This window comes from Mauremys mutica, chromosome 9 (assembly GCF_020497125.1).
Source record: "Mauremys mutica isolate MM-2020 ecotype Southern chromosome 9, ASM2049712v1, whole genome shotgun sequence".
In the NCBI taxonomy this organism is placed as follows: domain Eukaryota; kingdom Metazoa; phylum Chordata; order Testudines; family Geoemydidae; genus Mauremys; species Mauremys mutica.
In genome coordinates, this window is record NC_059080.1 from 31,024,092 (window position 1) to 31,040,371 (window position 16,280).

Sequence of the window (16,280 nt, forward strand, 5' to 3'; positions counted from 1 at the left end):
CTGTCTGAAAAACCCACATGAGCTGGTAAGACTGATTTATAGAGAGAGATCAGAGCAGTGAAACTGACTACACAAAGTACTTTCAAATGTACAAAGTAAATAAACTGAAAATAAAGACATTGTCTCTTCAATCCCTTTCAGTTATAGCAAACAGTGTCAATAACTACAAGAATAGGTTATAAAAATCAGACAGAAGTGTGATTTTTTTAAATTGACTGTGTGCCTTTTGGAATGGGTTGAGAGCAAGAGAACATTAATTTTCTCAAGAAATGCATTCAGGGAGGAAGAAAGGCAAAAATCCCCTCAATCCAAATGGGCAACTAAGTAATAGACCTTACACGAGCACAGTATTTAAAATAATGTGTGCTTTTTGGTGCCTATGCTTTCTTTTGTGTATATAGAATGCTTAGCTTACTGTTGGTGCTACCAATATAGCAGCAACAACTGACACTTAATGAAGTCCATAAGGTCTGAGAGAATGACAGGGACAAGCGCTCAGTTGTTGGGGGAACGTAGGGCATTGCTCTTAAGCAATGCCGCTCTCCAAGGTATTATCTAATGAAGAGTCTTGCCGTTGAGAAAATAAGCTCTGCAAAGCTTTCAAAATGGATTTAGTTTGTGAAGCAGGCAGTGATGTGCCAGGATGATAAGCTCAACAGTACATAGCATAGTTTCACACGTGATTTAAAAAGATTTGATGGTTCAGACTTCATGCCCACTTTGATAACATACTTGATTTCATTAGTCCTAAAAAGAAGCTTCTGGTCTCAAGCTTTCTGTTTTCATATAGGACTCAAGCAAACATGTTCTAGATCATATTTATTTAATGAAAGTATTAATCTGGAAAAAGCTACAAGTATCCATCTACTGCACTAATGTGAGAAAAATTCTTTATATTTAATAAGCCAAGTTCTCTAGTTACAATTGTGCAACTCTGACTTCAGTGGTGTAAAAGAGAATATGGTCCTACATGACAGTAAGTTACAATGTGTTCTCTATTATAAAGGATTATCGGCTGTGCTGAAGAAGCTCAGCTTATTGGAGTATTAAGTGAAGATCCTTCTTCATACAGTTTAATTGAGTTGAGACTGCCATGATATCTAGCAACAATTCTGGAATACTTTGTCATAATGAGATATAATAATTGGAAGCAATTGGTTCTAAAGAAAAAAAAGGAAACTGAAACTGACAAACTGCAGTGGCTTGACACAAGGCAATTTACCACTTTTTCTCCCCAAAGTCTGAATATTATATGTGCAGGAGAACGTGAGTAGCATGAAGAGCCAATTTGATTTCCATGCTACTGTGGGTTAGTCCTTTAGGCTCCAGATCAAGGACTACTAGAGAGGCTCAATTATGGCAAACTATATGACGAGTGGCTTCTGTGAAGCAACTTGATCATTAGAGACTGAGGTAGAACAAAGACATTTAGTTTAAAGCCTAAGGTCAATGAGAAAAACAGGATATACTGTACCTCAGCAGAAATTATGGGGTTTGGTGGGTGGGAGGGAGGGAGAGAAGGAGGGTTGTATCACGTAAAAATGTTATTTGCCATAAGCTAAAATCTGTTACTGTATAGAAACTAATATATTCAATTTGATGTGTATATAAATAGTCTGTTACAGCAATGTAAGTGATGAGAACGTATGCCACTGCAGCTCTTTGTGCTTCACCAACTGCTAAGTGCAGCAGTAGCTTTCAAAATAGATTAAAGTTTATGATGGTTCTAATTCACCTGCTGGGACTAATGGTTGTTGTGGCATCCCACATTTAAATTGCTTTCATATAAAAATTATGCAAGACCACACTCTGAAGATGTAAAGCTTAAAGCTATAATGACTATTTTAAATTGGTGCTATTAATTACAAGTTGTTTATATTTACTGTAGTGAATCACTTGGCATGTAACAAGGACAGATAAAACTATCTGATTACAACTACTGGAATATGTTGTAGAACTTTCAAATGCAGGTATTTATATGGTAATATCGATCCTGTATTCCTGTCTACTAGTATTCAAGGATTTAGACTTTGAAAACAATTTGGAATTCTATTTCTAATGGAACTTTTTTTAAAAAAAAGTAACTGTACCAGTAATGCAGGAATGTTGACCTTGTACATGAGTTTAATTTGAAGACAACTGGTTTGGTAGGGCATGGTAGACATTCATTAATATTACCCTCAGTATAGAAACTTTAGAGAGGGTCCCATACGAGGAAAGATTAAAGAGGCTAGGACTCTTCAGCTTGGAAAAGAGAAGACTAAGGGGGGACATGACAGAGGTATATAAAATCATGAGTGATGTTGAGAAAGTGGATAAGGAAAAGTTATTTACTTATTCCCATAATACAAGAACTAGGGGTCACCAAATGAAATTAATAGGCAGCAGGTTTAAAACAAATAAAAGGAAGTTCTTCTTCACGCAGCACATAGTCAACTTGTGGAACTCCTTACCTGAGGAGGTTGTGAAGGCTAGGACTATAACAATGTTTAAAAGGGGACTGGATAAATTCATGGTGGCTAAGTCCATAAATGGCTATTAGCCAGAATGGGTAAGAATGGTGTCCCTAGCCTCTGTTCGTCATAGGATGGAGATGGATGGCAGGAGAGAGATCACTTGATCATTGCCTGTTAGATTCACTCCCTCTGGGGCACCTGGCATTGGCCACTGTCGGTAGACAGATACTGGGCTAGATGGACCTTTGGTCTGACCCGGTACGGCCTCTCTTATGTTCTTATGTTATGTTCTTAAACAATTTTAGATGGAAGGGGAAAATATTCACTCTTCAACAAACAATGGTATTTGTTTCCTACCATGGCAAAACCCAGCAACTTTTATAGATATTTTACTTAATCTTAACTAAGGACAAGATGCAGAACCTTTTCCAATAAGGCTGATATATCTTCTACTATAATATCCCATGGTTCAAGTTTTGAAGTTTCGTTTTCCTTTTCCCAATTAACATCTTATCTTGATTCAGTTATTTGTTTTCATTGCTATCTTGTCAAACTTGTAAAACTTTACACATGAATATGCATGTGTTATTTATCTACATCAAATGTCTTAATATTCTTTTATTGTAAATTCTTGGGAATTTTCCCCTTTTGTCTCAAGGTTGTCAGAATGACAACTCTCTCATATACCAAACTCTTTACAAAGTTAATGCCTTCAGAGTACTGACATTTTGTGGATGAAAGATTGAATCCCTAAAGATTCAGAATTCTGTGGTATGTTCACAAACTTCCTCTTTGCAAAATTACAATACATTGAGAGTATTTACTCTGTTAAAAAAGGTTCTTTTATCCTCACTCCCATCTGGCTTTATTCATGTTCTACTACGCATGTATTCATTTTTAAAGGCCAACAACAAGTTAGACAAAACAGCAGTAAAAAATAAATAACTGAATCAAGATAAAACATTAATTAGAAAAATTCAAGGGAACATTAGGGGAAAAAACTATTGCACGGCAACCCAGTTTGGAACTTGGTTACCTCCATTTTTAATATCTCCATCTGGTGGGCCTTTCCTCCAGGCTTGAAGTTGTTGCATGGCATTGTAAAGGAGGTGTGGCTTCAGTTGATGTCTCCAGAGACAGTTCACTTTGCCACTGTAGGTTTATCCATTCCATCCCAGAGTATCAGCTGGATGCCACTGAATAACATATTCTTCGACAGGTTTTTGTTTGTTTGTTTTTTGCATTTCCCTTAAAATTAAACCGAGTATTAAACATTTATATTGGGTTGGAACCGAAGATCTACAGAAGAGGGAACATCTTATGAACAATCTCTAGGTAGTTCTTCAGGTTACTATCTGTAATCCAAATTGTTTTGGCTATTCTCAGACAGCTTCATGGAGATACAAGGAGAGACTATCACAAGCTTTAGGAAAATGCAAGTTATGCCTTCTGATGCAATGCTGATCTGATTAATATGTTGAACACACATTAAGAAATAAATTAATAAAATCACCACCCTTTTTCAGTGAAATTAGTGAACTAAGTCTCCAAAGGTTTCATAGCAAAATGTCCACAGATTAAGCTAAAAAGCACATCAAATAATAATATACTCAAACATATAGAAGCTGGTTTTTATACTTATTTGAATGGGTGAATAGTTTATGTATTTAGTTAGTCAGTTGACTGGACATGGCTTTATAATCAAAGAAGTCACCTGTTTCAATAGGCCTTGTGTCTATAACATTTCAGGATCTTCTGAGGCCTCTGTTTGGGCAATGGGATGTCTGTGTGACAACTAAGATATGAATACTCAATGAGGTGTTAATGACAAACCTGTTATATGGAGCAGAAATATGGCTGTTAAAAACAGATGAGGAGAGGAAACTACAGTTTTCAGTCTCAAAAGTTACAGTGTATTCTTAACATCCAGTGTTTTGATTTTGTCACAAATTAGACACTTAGATGATCCTGGCAAGATGATTCAGTCTTGCACCAGTTCAGAACAAGACAACTGCAGTGTTGGGGTCAGGTCCAATGTGCAGAATAAGATATGCTTTTACAAAAGATTTATACAGCAGAGGTTGAAGGAAGAGAGTGAGGGTGGCCATCAATGAATTTGGAAGTTGCAACTTTCAGGGATTTAAGAAGCCTAAATCCTTCCAGATGGACTCTTGCCAAAGGAAGGAGACTTTCAAGAGACCATTCAAGATGGAAGTCCATTCTGCACACCACCATGGCTACATCATAGCCATGTGAATCTGCTGCTGCTATATGCCATGATGAGCTAAAATTATCTACATACCTTTCTGATCTGTTATAATCCCATTTGCTTCTACTAGACCAGAAATGCTCAAAGTGCTGTCTCTGGGACAAATGTGACCTACAGAGTTCTAAAACATGACCCTCACATTCCTTTTCCATATGGGTGTAGAATAAGCAAAAAGCTGATCAGTGTTGGGTTTGGTGCCTGGGAAACGTCAACTTTTTTGCCCTGTGTCAGTGAAGGAAAATTTTAATGAATTAAAGCCAAATATTGTTGTGGGCACTCATTTCCTATTGACAAATAACGTGTGTGTATATATATATATATATACACACATACACACAGTCTTGGTTTCCAGGTAGGCTGCTATTTCAGCCCACATTTTCCAAAGTTTAGGCAGATGTGACTAAGTTATAAAGATCTATTTCCTTCTCCAGTTTCTGGGAATTGGAGGAACATTGTATACTACTCTTATCTAGAGTCCTTGCCATGTTATTCTCTTTAAGTTATTGCACTGTTCTTCATTGTTGCTGAGACTAATTAGTTGAAGGAAGATTTATTAAAAGGAAATTACCTACAAATACTTTTCTGTACTTTGTGTTTCATTAAATCTGCAGAAAAATTGACAGGAATGAAAAACATATTTAATTTATAAGTGACAGAAAAAGTCTGGTTCACTAGATAAATACAGAGGTGGAGTATTAAATCTCACACTTTTGCTAAAAACAAGTTACTTCAGATTGTTACTGCTATAACTTCTGGACACAATCCTTTATATACCTATATAGTCAGTCATGTATTAGGAATGCAAGATCAATCTCACCATAAAGCACTGCAAATTCTCATTAAAAACTAAGTCAAAGTAATCATTAGCAATAATGCTTTCAGTAGGGTTCTCTGTTTACAGTGTTTCATGCAGCTACAAGTTCTTCAGGGCAGGTACAATATTTTATTATGGCTCTGATGCTGTAATGAGCTCACAAGGAGTGACCCTCTGTGCCAGTGCAGAGCCCTACTGTGGGTAATGGGGCACAGGAACCTATCTACACATAGCCCATTGCAGGATCAGAGACAGTGTTCAAAGCATGCTGTAAAAGTAAATTTACATTAATAGCCAGCTCCTCAGACCCAACTGCTCTATAGATTTGTGAGACTAACAGCATCCCGATGCCAGAAGACAACGGGGCTTCCTGGTACCTAATAGTGAGCGTCAGCTGGTCTGACCAGCCCAGTGTACTCCAACTCCCTGTTGTTATAAACTGTATCTAAGAGGTGTTAGGTAGGGGATCATATACAAACTGGTAACATACTGATCCTGAAATCACTGCGTGATATATGTACAGAGTTTGTATGAAAGGATATAAATATGTGCTGGAATTACTTTCTTAAAAGGTGTTTGACTAGCAACACATAAGTCCAGTCTGCCCTAGAGAAATGAGCGTGTATTTAATTGTCTGACCTCCCTGGTCAACAGGTAGAGAAAATGAAGATAAACAAAGCTAACAAGGTAAATAAAGCTTTCAAGCAGGGGAGAAGACTGCATGGGTTCTGCACTCTAGCAGGAAAGAGAAGCTTTGTCAGGGCTTACTTTTCAAAGAATACAATTTAAGTGTTTCCTGGACTATAAAAAGTGTGTGGGGGGGGGAGGAGAACCCCTATTTTTTTTCCTTCACCCAAGGAGACAAAAAAAACCCCAAAACAAAAAACTCCACAACTCTGTGAAGGGTCCTGGCTAAAAAAACCTGGTCAGCCATAGTGGAAGAAAGAAACTTCTATTGAAACTTCTTTGAAAAAAGACTCTAATTTGTTAAGTTAGATTAAAGTCTTAGAAACATATTTTTGGTTTGTTTGTAACCATTTCTATCTTTTTTCCTGATACTGGGTATCACATAAACTTGTGTCCATTTATTAATAAACAATTTAGTTTTACTATGAACCAACTCAATACTTTGATTGAAATAGAGTGTTAACCCCAGTTAAGGTAATAAGGTGCTGTGCACCATCTCTTGAAAGTATCTGCAAACTTGATAAGGTTTTGTGTTTGTTACTGTAAGAAGAAGCTGTGCACTGCAAAAAGACGTGTCTGAGGAACTTGGAAATGTACAGATTGGTTTACTGATTGTTACCTGTTAGGCAAGGTCTGAACTGTCAGAGTCCTGAAGAGTTTGCTGGCTAGGCAAACAAGCTGGTTTGTCAGGCAGCTGGCACATAGGTAAGTAGCAGCAAATCTCTCACTTGCTGAGGCTGACCTGGGTAACAGTAACCCAATTCCTGGAAGCCCGGCGCATCTTCACAAGATTCGCAGGACACATTAAATTACCGGTCACCAACTTCATCACTTCTCCTATATTAGGCTACAACGATTAATCCTAATCATGCATGATGCAGACCAGTGCTAGTCATCGTGGCTTTGGGACTCTCTTTTCATACCACTAGCAGAAGGAGATTTCTGATATTCAACCTATATTGGAAGCTTTTACTAGTAAACTGTTGGGGAACACTAGTTTCAAGTTTAAGCATTACCTGTATGCGCAAAATTTCAAACAACAGACATTTATACCACTGATGACAGGTGGGTGGCTGAACTGATAAAGTACTGTATTAAGTCAACATTTTGTACAAACCAAGCAAAAGAGAGGAAGTGGTGTTGCCAAGCATATGGTGCTCAGGAACTACTTATCCATGAAAATACTTTAAAAAGGAGCTAAACTTGCACATTCCCCCTGTTGGTCAATGAACCAAAGGCATATGGTCTCAGAAATGCAATAAAAGAAACAAGTGCAAGGTATGTGGTTTAATTAGTCCTCAGCTGTATTAATGTAACTAATTGGCAACAGATCATACAGTACAGTACAGTTCCTTCATTAATAATCCCAGGGCTGTGAACCGCTAATCTATGAGATGGGGCTGTGGTTACAGGGACAGCATTTATACATCTTACTCTGAGTTCTATTGGCCAGCCCACCATCTCAGGTGATGCTTATCCCATCAACTCCCCCCCTGAAAGATATATACTTTCTCCCAAACCCAAGGGAGTGGAGAGATCCTTAAAGGAGCCTCCTTTCCCCATGAGTCCAGACAAAGACAAAAATCCTTTGAGGTTACAGAGGGTGAAACCCAACAGATTGTTAAGTACAGAGTAATGGGCTATCCAGGGTGAGTGACCAAGGGTAAGACAAGACTTCAACCAGTTGATAGCTAGCACAAGAACAGAGAAAGGAGAGAGTGATCATTCTACCTTCTCTTAAAGAAAGTCATTGTAATCCAAAATTGCTGTCAATTGATTATAGAAAAAGATGGAGAAATGCCACACATCTACTCCTATGTAAATGGCTAAAGTTGTGAATCAGTGGGCCTTGCAGTATTGGGCTTATACTAATACCTAGGGTAAAGATGGATTCAAGTTGGTATCTACCACAGAAATCATTTCACCTTCCTGTTAGTTGCTATTCCTTGTACACTATAATCTTTTAGCCTTCTCCCTTATGCTAATTTTTTCACACACAGTGAATAATAAAAGCAGCAAAGAGTCCTGTGGCACCTTATAGACTAACAGACGTTTTGGAGCATGAGATTTCGTGGGTGAATACCTACTTTGTCGGATGAATACCCACCCACGAAAGCTCATGTTCCAATACGTCTGTTAGTTTATAAGGTGCCACAGGACTCTTTGCTGCTTTTACAGATCCAGACTAACACGACTACCCCTCTGATGAGTGAATAATAAAGTTGATGAAAGTTAATTAACCACAAAACCACTCTGACAACAGTAAAATAGGCTTGTTGCATTGCTAGATACCTTCCGTTAGAAAAAAATAAAGAGATTAATAGTAAAGAAAAGTACAACGTCCAGCATATCACTGTTAAAATATCTTCTGGACATATTGAAAATTCTGAAGACACTGGATTTTGAGGAAAATATTTTAACTCTGTGTACCATATTTTCTACAATCACATATCTATACTGTCTTTTGCAGCTTCAGTGGTCGAGTGGCTACAGCTTTACTATAATACAAGCTGGCACAACCTTTTTTTCTGTTACAATGCTTCTTATGAGCAAATTCTACACCAAACAAGTTGCATCAGTAATATGTTACTCTTTATTTCATTCTCTTTTTAATTTTACCCTCAGTGTCTGATGAGATATAGATCTGTTGTCAGAGTTTCTGAAACCTGACCTTTGATTAATTTGATTTACTAAAGTCTCAAAAGTGATAGTTCCTTTTTCACCTTTGTTTTATATGGATGACATTTTCTCACTGAACATTAATCTTTCATTATATTGTCGCCCAGCTACCTTAGATATATTTTAAATATACTAAAATGGTAAGTTGTCATGAAATGAAAAGGGTTCAGGAAAAATTATAAAGAATTCATATTCCTTCATAAAGAATATTCAGTTGCACTTCTTTTGCCCAGTACCTTGTTAGGGTGGAAAGCATTGTGTCAGGACTGTGAAACTTTTTCATAGTGTGTATCACATTTTAATAAATAAAGTAATCTCCTGGAGCATTTAACTTCTCATTCATGACTCCCCCCATTTGATATTGCATAGCACCTCTGTGACCACTGTATTTTCATTTTCTTTTATGCAAGTTAGTTGCTGGAAACAAAAACAACCAGCACTATGTGACTAACCAACTCTCTGCAGCCCATCAGTGGTCCATGGACCAAACTGGGAAACTGAGCTTTGTGATGGTGGTTAAGACTTCTCTCTGTAGCTTTATAATTTGGTCATTGATATTTACTTTGGTCTCTAACTTGGCATACAGTCTGAGCTTTGCAGAGAATTTGAAAAATAGAATGTGTGGGTTTTGCTAAGAAGAAATGTGTGAAAAGATTTTCACCATCAAATTGAACATTATTTTTTGCCATTTCCATGACTAGCAAAACACTGTTACTTCCATTAGCATGAAGTTTGTATAAGCCATTTGTTCAGTTTGCAACAGAATCACTGCTTTATAGTTCAGCATTGCATTTCTGACTTTAGGGCATAGGTCATAAAATGCTATTGTTCTCAAGGCTGTTGGAGATTTGCAAAGGCTTTTAAATTTGTTCAAATATACTTATCACTAGTAGTCAACCTACAGTGGCAATATACTTTAGCACAATGTACTAAAAGTTCATAATAGGGGCATTGTCAGTCTTCAGTGCACAATACAATTAAAATTGGGTTTAGAACTGTTTGGCTCTGAAATTTGCACTGAAATATTTGTCCGAGTGCATAAACCTGTTTTTTACCATTGTGAGCCTGCATTACTTATCTCCTGGTTTCTAGTTTCATAGAAAGGATATATTGCAGCACTGTTATTTACTACTCTACCTTGTCTTCCTACAGGATTTCTAATTCACTAGGTAAAGCTGTGATTTTCTGTTAAAATTGCCTCACCTCATCATTACACAAAATGTAAGTCACAATCATAGTCCAATTTGTCTCCAGAATTGTGCGTGTTATTCAAACTATTATTTATAAAAGAAAATATTCTGAAATACTGGGATTATTTGAAATACATTTCACATAACTTCATGGCTTTAGGAACTTTTCACATTTTTAAACAAAATATGCATAGGAAATCATAAAAATCTTAATAAAAATATGCAAGCGAGCATAGTAGTTTCAATATGACTGAAGGCATTCTAGTTAAACATATAGTATAAATATTTATAAGTAAATGAAACTACTGTTACTGCAACACCACGTACGAGTAAGCAAGCAAAGCAGCACAAGTCTGGAAATTCCAAAAGGAACTGGCAACATTAATTTGGGCACAGCCTATATATTTTATGGCATAAGTGACTAACCAAGCGTAATGTATAGTTTACAAAAGAAAAAAAATAGTTGAAAATGCTACATGTGTGCCAAGGGGCTGACAGTGGTACCAAAGTAACCTTAACTTGGTGATTTTGTGAGCACTTACTTCTTCTCCTCACCTTCATGTAGCAGGTGGGGGTTTTGTTTTACAGAGACCCATGAAGACAATTTTAGTCTGGAAAGGGCTCTGTGAAATCTTGTTCTGCAGTGCTGACCTGTGCTACACTATACTTCTGTATAACTTGGGAGAGAGTGAGTGGACGGGGCTGCCCACAGTGAAATGACGACTTTAGAGTTTGTTACCATGTTAAAAATGTTACATTTTCTTTTTTACTGATGGCTTACACTGCTAATTACAAAGGATATTGGCAAAGCACTCAAACTATATTTCAGTTTAATTTGAAACTAGAGGGGTTCATCACAGATACAGAGAACAAACTTTAAGAGTTTTGAGAGAGAAAAAATAAAAATGTAGTTTACTTGATGTGGTTATTTATGCTTAAGATTGCCACACAAATAACAGTTTTTGCCTTGAGGGGGTGGAAAGGGGTAGCAATTTGTGACTCCAACAGAACATTTTCTACTTTCTTCTTGGTTTCAGAAATAAGCTTAATTCCCTTCTAAGACTATCTAAAGGGAAATCCTATTTAGGACTCCTCAAGGTAGCAGTAAGGTGTTACAGACAGGATTAAGCATCCTTTCCTCAAAACCTAGAAGTAATTGGGTGGTGGGGAGGAACAGGAAGGAGAGTGAGATTTGGATGAGGAGCTGAGCAGGGTACAGGGGCAAGGAAAGGCTGGAGAAGCTAGGTACAGAAGGGTTTGTGGCCAGTAGAGTAAGTCCTCTCAGAAACTGGAATAGAACTCCGGATTCTTGAGTCTCAGCATTCCTCTACAGTCACCAAATATCTGTGAAACCCACTGGCAAAAAATGTGTGCCTCATTTCACTTTAGTGACTAGTCCATGTAGTAGTAGTGGTAGATTGTCATCCTCTAGCCTCTCCATCATTCACTATGTTTAAATCAAGATTGGATGTTTTCCTAAAAGATCTGCTTTAGGAATTATTTTGGGGGAAGTTCTATGGCCAGTGTTATTACAGGAGGTCAGAGTAGATGATCAAAATGGTCCCTTCTGGCCTTGGCTTTTATAGCTTCCCATTTTTAATGGTTCATTCTTCATATTGTATTAACATGCGACCGTTGCAATAGTAGAGCTCTCCATCTTCCATAAAGAGACATAACAGAATGAACCTGGAGGTTCACTAAGTTTCCCTTGCAAGTTTCCTCAGGTTGTTTCACTGGGAGAAGGAAGCAGGGTTTGATTCCACAACCCCACGGGTTCATGTCTCAGAAGGCATGGTTCTTAGGGGTTTGGTAGATTGTCTCCTAAACCTAATCGAAAGGAGGGTCTATGCCCTCACACTTCTTCAAGGCTCCCCCAGCCTGCCACTGCCCGTTTGAGAGGTGTTGCAGGGTGCAGCAGAGGGAACTCTGGAGGATAGGTAAATATATGTTTATACTGTGTTAACTTTACAGGATAAATGTCCAGGTGATAGCGAGTATAGGGCACCTGCTCTGCCACCCTCTACTCTTGGTCCCTGACTTCATGCAAATCTTGGCTGGAGAAGCCTATAGTGCCACACAAGAACTAGAAAAGCCACTCCTCCCTTCTGTGAGATCCTTAAATGAGCCCCGACACACACACACACACACACACACACACCTGAATTTTATTTTATACACACAAATTCAAAACATCAAGACTTTTGCATGAAGTTTCTTACTATATATTTCCTGCATATTTGGTAGATAAATTAGAACTGGGTAATGAAAAATGACAATAACAATAGTCCATGTTCTTTCATGAAGTTTTGCAAGCAAGATTTCATTTTAATGATTTGAGGCAATTAAAATTCTTTAACTTAAATATTTCTACACACAGCAATAATGGATATCCTTCACTTCTCTACAATAGGGCATCTAAGATGTATCAAAGAATAAAATAAGTTTCACTGACACACAAGTGCAATATATCAAAAGGAAAAAAAATGGAACAATTCTCATCTACTCTCATGAAAGCCATTTTGATGACAAAAAAAGCAACCAAATGCAACTGTTATTTATCTACAAAGAAACTAGATATAATGCAAGGTAAAGAAGTTTTAGTTTTAGATTTGTGGCCTACATGATTACAGAGTATTTTATAATTTTCAAAGTTTTTCCCTGAACATTGGTGACAGCTAATATCTTTTATACTTTACGTACTTCTTGCTCTGCTGAAGATTAGAAGAATAAAAATTCAAATAGTTACATAGCAAAATTCTAGAGCATATATTTAACCAAACTTTTTAATGCAAATTTAACCACAAGTCTCTGTGGAAAAAGCAAATAGAAAGTTAGGATGTGGAAGCCTTGAAAGACTCATTAGCATCCCAACTCTTTGTCTAATTTGTGTTTTCAACTATGAACAACAACTCTAGCTGTGCTTCACTGGCACTTCTGCTCCTAACAGGGTTTATATGATTCTTTTTTCATTTATTTATGGAGGTTCTTTCTTCCCAAACCCAGAATGTAATGAAGTCAAGAGTCAATGAAGGGAAATAGTGCTGTTTAGCAAAAAGAGACAACAGAAAGGACAAAATAAGAATTTGCAAATGGAGGAAATCTCCATGGTTCATTGGATACCCTCCATAGTGGTTCATAGGTGAGGAAACATTGGCAGAGAAATCAGATTTAGATTGTGAGCCTGGAGGTTGCTGGTTGTAGACTGAGATGAGAAACCCCATGTCAATATCTGATGTTGTCTGTTTCACTGTTGTTTACAAAACTTAGTTTGCATACAGAACAAGGTGTTTTCTTTCTCAGATGAAGGAAGCGATTTCTATGGATGTTCTCATCAGTGCAGTTTTAATTCTTCTACCACTCATCTCAAAAGTGCTGGATACTAAGTCCTTTTTTCCTCGTCATGTATAGTGAGGTAAGACATTACTATAGATTTGTAAAGTGTTTTTTTTTAATTACGTGTTATTTTGGAGATTTTGGTCATCAGTTCACAGACATGACAGCTGAATTTTCATCCTCAAGCATGTTATGGACATGCAAAATTGCACATTGTCTCCATAAAGAAACAAATTCAAAGAGCTCAAGATGAGAGTAGCAGCAGGAAACAGTGGCTACTGCAAAAATGCTAAAAGATTTTTAAAAAGCAAATGAAATACCACACCATCAACATTGTCCTTCCCTTGCCCAAAGTAAACAAATGCTTCTGTTGGTAGCAGTTTGACAAGAAAATATTCATGCTGTGTCATTCTTCCTTAGCATTCATTCATGCTACCAGTCACAACAACAAGAAGGAAGTGCCAGACATGTCAACAATTCTGTCTGCCACCATCTGCCAGAAAACAGTCTCGATATATATATATATATATATATAATATACAGACACACACACTTTTACATCGATATTGAGCATATGAGTGAATTCTCATTCAGTTCCATAGAAGTGTCAGCCTAGGGAGGACGGTGGACACTTGGGATCTTCAAGATATTTATCAAAACAAGGCAGTGTGATGGCTGTGTAGAAAAAACAAAACAAAAAAAAGTACAATATTCACAAGAAAAATGACAGGGCAAAAGGAGAGAGAGAGAGAGTATATTCAACAACAGTAGATTTAAACAAAGAGACTTGAAGGAATACCCAAGAGACACCATGAAAAGAGCACAGCTAATCAAATAACATGCTTTGCCTGGTACTCGAAGAGTAACTCAAATGTTTAGCACCTAAACACACATACACACACACCCTATATATATATATAAATTGCCTGAAGGAAATACAGTGCATTATATACTAGTGTGTATATTTTTCTGACACAACCAAAATGTGCTCGTAAGTATGGGACCAGAAACATCTCTCAGTACATATGGGACCATGAAAAGTGCTGAGGACCTACATCTCTCTATTGACTTCAATGGAAATTAATCAATTTCAGTGGGGCTTGCAGAGGTTCAGCTTGTCTTAGGAGTTGGTCATAGTTAAAGAATGAAAAGGGAAAAAAATCTCTAAATTAAGAGGCAAATTGTATCTTATACAATTCAGCAAGGAAAGACAGTGACCCTTGTTCTACATATACTGCTGACCACACAACTAATATTAAGGACTGCCTGAAACCAAGTGTTTAGTTTACTCCCAAATTTTGTTGGATCCAAGACCCAATTAGCTAGAATCCTTCTCCACATAAGGTGTGTATTTGCATATGAGTGTTATTTTCTGGCTACCTAAATGTCTGTCTATGCATAATCTTTCATTTCTCAGGCAGAAAGAATTTGTGATAATGTTTTTCCCCAGGACATATACCATAAATGCAATTTTGGTTGACAAACTTCTACATTGCCTCCTCTTTTGGAGGAGAGGGATACATATTTAATAAGCTTTCACTTTCCTGAAACCTTTGTAAACTTACTAGGTTTAATGTCTCAGGTCTCTTGTCTTTACTCAATTTAGGGCTTATATGGTGAATCATTTTTTTCTTGCCATTTATCATTTTATATTACTAATTGCAGTGTGTTAATACCCAAGAACTCAATCAGGGGCCAAAGCTGTGGACTACAGAGCACAAGCAAACAGTAAATTGATTTTATGTATTTTATATGATACCATGGTATTATTATAGTTATATATTTTAATAGCTTTTGAAACTTTCTTTTTATTAATTTCAAAAGATCCCTATACTTTTCAACACCCCACCACAACCAAATTCTGCCCACAAAGTAAGAGTGTATGTGTGTGTGTGTGTGTGTGTGTGTCTCATTTCCTCAGAGATGACAGTAAGCAGGCGTGATAGCTGACAGAATCAAGAGAACACCTTTCAGAACAACACTGGCCATTCTAAGTCTGTATACGAACACCACAGAGAGAACCTTAAATGTGTAATAAAGAAAAACAAAACATTTCTCTTATAAACTGTTTTGAGAAGAGGCAGCTGCTACTACTTGCAGCCATGGCCTTGAATATCAAGAAGTATCTAAATCACACAGCTGCCGAGGGTTGGAAAAGGAAAGTTGCAAACCATATAACCTGACTGATATTGCCATTTACTATTATGTCAAGAAATTCCTCCAGAAACTCATGGCTTAAACAGATTCGTTTTAGCCTGTGCCCAATAGGAGATTTTCTCATGAAAATAAGGTGATTCCAGCTAGTTATGGAGCACTTTATGACCACTCATGAAGGGCTTTTGCAGACCTGAAGAGCATAGCATGCCAGAAGTATTTGAATCTGTTAACAAAAAGCTTCTTGCGAATATAGAGAAGAATTGTAGGCAATTTTGCAGTAAAATATCTTGATTATATCCAACTAAACAATAAATGCTATTGCTAACACAATTGCTAATAATTATTTTGCGATGACCATGTCTAGTCCTGGAAAATTCCATTTATGGATACCGTTCAGCCAATTTCTCTGCAAATTCTATGATTTATGCAGTAATCTTGATTAAGTAGTATGCACACTAAATGGTCAACTACATTATATTTATTTTTTTCTTCCTTTTATTTGCACTGTCCAACCAAAAAGAACTCTAGGGGTTTGTGAACATTTTTCTAAAATAAGGTTGTAATTAAACTACAATAGTATTGATGCTACCATCTGAAATGGTTGATTAAGGGTTAAATCTTGCCTAGTGTTGCATGGGTGAAGTGTGGATGACGACTCCTCCTGTGGACTTGTAGACCAGCTGGGCAGCATTCCA

The 16,280-nt window shown here is 37.1% G+C and overlaps 1 long non-coding RNA gene across 1 annotated transcript; it reads left to right on the forward strand.

Moving 5' to 3' along the window:
• Positions 1 to 1,165: 1,165 nt before the first annotated feature.
• LOC123377051 lies at positions 1,166 to 15,159 on the forward strand. The gene is made up of 5 exons (XR_006582055.1): positions 1,166 to 1,266; positions 10,058 to 10,126; positions 12,506 to 12,681; positions 13,396 to 13,507; positions 15,094 to 15,159. It is a non-coding gene; the product is annotated as an uncharacterized LOC123377051 (long non-coding RNA).
• Positions 15,160 to 16,280: the final 1,121 nt, after the last annotated feature.